The following is a 3325-nucleotide window of genomic DNA, read 5'->3' as shown; positions in this document are numbered from 1 at the left end:
AATTGAACCGTACCTCCTGGTTCATGGATCAACACTCAACCACTGAGCCACACTGGCCAGATTCAAAGCAATTTCTTCTTGTGCATCTATTTCATGCCTACTCCTTTATAGGTGCTGAAGCCAGATCAATAAATACAATAGACAAAAATCCCTCTTCTCTGGGGTTTATATTCTACTGTGGGAGAGAAAACATAGCAAGATCAATAATTAATTATGTACTGAGCTAAAATGGAAAAATAAAGCAGGGCAAAAGTAATCTAGCATGCAGGGAAGAAGGGGAGTGGTTATAATTTTAAACTGAGTAGCAGGGGAAACTACTGAGACAGTAGTGTTTCAGCATAGACTGGAAGTTGATCCAAGAAAGAATCCTGAAGCTGTCTGGGTGAAGATGTTTCCAGACAGAAAATACAGCTAGTGCAAGGGGCCTGAGTAGGAGGATGCCTGGAGTTTACAGGAATCGCTATGAGGCAGTGTGGCTGCAACAGAGCAAGACATGGGGGAAGTCCTGGACATGAGGAGGTATATTTGTTCTGGGAGTTGCCAGCTTGTGTAAGGATTTGAGATGTAATTTTGCACAATGGGAAGCCATGCAGAATTTAGGTAGTAAAGATAACATGGTCTTGATTTTGTTTTAAACAACCTAAGCTAGAATTGTTCCCATTTTATAACTAAAAAAATGTGAAGTTCAGAGGGTGGGAGCTATTTATTCAAAATCACAAACCAAGTGTCCATCCTGAGATTAGAACCCACGGCATCCTCACTCATGTTCTTAGCCAACCTGCCCACTGCCTCCCCAAAAGATACATGCAGCAGAGGCACCTCCCATTCTGGACAGCAACATTCCTGAGGGTGCCCAGCCAGCAGCAAGGGCCATATTCCGCCATCTGTCTTTGGTAGTTTGTCCTTCCAGCCTAAAGAGAGCCAGTGCCCTTGTCCACCCTCCGTCTGCTGTGTAACATGAAAAGAAGAGAATCACTCAAGCACTATCAGCCCTGGCCCCCAACTCCAGAGGAACCTCTGTCCTGGAATGACAGCTCCTGCCCCTCACACACCCATGTGAAGGGAACTGCTCCAGCTCCAGCCCCAGCCACAGCCCCAGACTTTCGGTGGCACCTTTGTATCTTGTGATCCCAGGGACAGGCATGTATGACCCAAGGGCAGCCCATCCATTGGCTAGGCTGTGACATATTACTATGACCCAGGAAAATTCCATAACCTGTTGGAACTAGAAAATTCTAAGAGATCTCCCTGTTTAGTGTCCCTGCTGCTCCCAGAAGCTAATACAGAAGCAGATGACCTTGTGGTGAGAGAGAGAAAAATGGAGCAAATGCTTGAGCGCAGCAGATGTGCCGAGACGGTGCCGGTCTAGGCTGGAGCTGCCTCTGATCCTGGCTGTTTCTGAAAGTAATGCACGTGTAGTCCTACAATAGCCCCTGCCTTTCCTGAAGTAACTTGAAAACTAACTAAACTAAGGTAAAGCAAGATCCAGCTCACTCCTGATGTTTTCAAAGTTTTCACCTTTTGCCTAATGTTTGTGGCCATCTCTGCCTGCCTGCGTCATCTTGGTGGCCCTCTGCTCTGTGATCGCCCAGGCTGGGGCCAAGGCCAATCCTCCTGACTCACGCGGGTGGAATTCTAGATGATGCCTCCCTTTTCTGGTCTGGAACATGATGTTCTAACCACGAGAAGCATTTAACCAAGACCCTCGTTTTTCTACCAGGTATCTTACTCTTGTTCTTACTATGACTGCTAACCTCGTCTGGAACTAGGGATCCTAAAACCATCCTAGCAAGTTAAAGCCACTCTCTAATATTCAATTCAATCCAGTAAACACTAAGTGAACATCTATAATGTGCTCATATTAGGAACAACTATGCATAAGGCAGGTAAGATCTCTGGGAGCATCAGTCTACAACCCCCACCCCTGCCACCCCCAAATCAACAAACCTGTAGTCTTACTTTGGGCTTGGTGGTGCAGTTCTGTTGTATACAGAGTTTTGTTTTGAGGAACACAGGAAGGTAATGGTTCTCTTTCTTATACGCTTCAGAAAGTGAAGTTGGTCATTTGCAGACCCAGCAAACCCTTGGAACATAGTGGAGGAAAAGCGGATTAAAGCTAAAGCATGTCTCCTTGTCTTGTGGACTGAATACTTCCATTAAGGTCTGAATGTCCTCCTTGTTCCTTGAAACGCTGGCGTCAGTCCAAGTCATTAACTTTCTGATAGCCCGTCCTTTCCCCGAGCTATCTGATCCGGATCTGCACTTGATGACTCAAGTTGCAAGCATGCTTTGATGGACATTAGGACTGAACAAACATGTAGAATATTAAATCTGAAAGTACATTGCCTGCACTGTTTTCTGTCCCAGATAAATGGAAAATAAAAATTGAGTAAAATGATGATGTTCTGCCTGTGCAATCTTTGGTGCTTTTTCTAGTCTGATTTTTTAAATTAACATAGAGTAAAATCGACCTTTTCTGTATGTATAGTTCTATAAGTTTTAACACCTGTATAAATTCATATAACCGCCACCAGGATTGAGATACAAAGAGTTCTATCACCCCTAAAACTCACTCACTCAGGTTATCCCTTTGTCATCACACTCTCCCTCCAATTCTCATCTCTAAAAGGTCAGTAATCATTTACCTGTTTTCTATCCCTATGGTTGTGTCCTTTAGAGTATTTTATATAAGTAGAATAATTTAGTATGTAACCTTTGAGACTGGCTCCTTCTACTCAGCTTAATGCCTCTAAGGTTCATCCAAGTTGTTGTATGATTCAGTCGTTGTTTCATTATATTGTTGAGTAGTAGTTCATTATTTAGATGTATCACAATTTATCTACTCACCAGCTAAATGACAGTTGGGTTGTTTCCAATTTTTTGTGATTATGGTTGGATCACTATATAAATAATTGTGTACAAAGGTTGTGTATTTTTTCAGAAACATATTTATTTCTCTGTGATAAATACCCAGGATCAGAATTGCAGGATTTAAGGAATGTAAACATGTTTGGCTTTATTAAACAGTTCCAAACATTTTCCAGAGTGCTTGTATCATTTTGCATTTCCACCAGCAAAATATGAGAGTTCCAGTTGCTCTACATCCTTGCCACCACTTGGCATTTCAGTAATTTTTATGTTAGTCATTCTAATAGATGTGTAATTGTGGTTTGCATTCGCATTTCCTTCATAGCTAATGATGCTGGACATCTTTTTATGGCCTTATTTGCCATCCATACATTCTCTTTGATCAAGTATCTAGTCAAGTCTTTTGCCAATTTAAAAAGTTGGATTCTTTTCTTTTAAAAAATTTTTAAATACATAT

Source organism: Myotis daubentonii, chromosome 2 (assembly GCF_963259705.1).
Source record: "Myotis daubentonii chromosome 2, mMyoDau2.1, whole genome shotgun sequence".
NCBI classification, from domain to species: Eukaryota; Metazoa; Chordata; class Mammalia; order Chiroptera; family Vespertilionidae; genus Myotis; species Myotis daubentonii.
Note: the sequence above shows the minus strand (reverse complement) of the source record.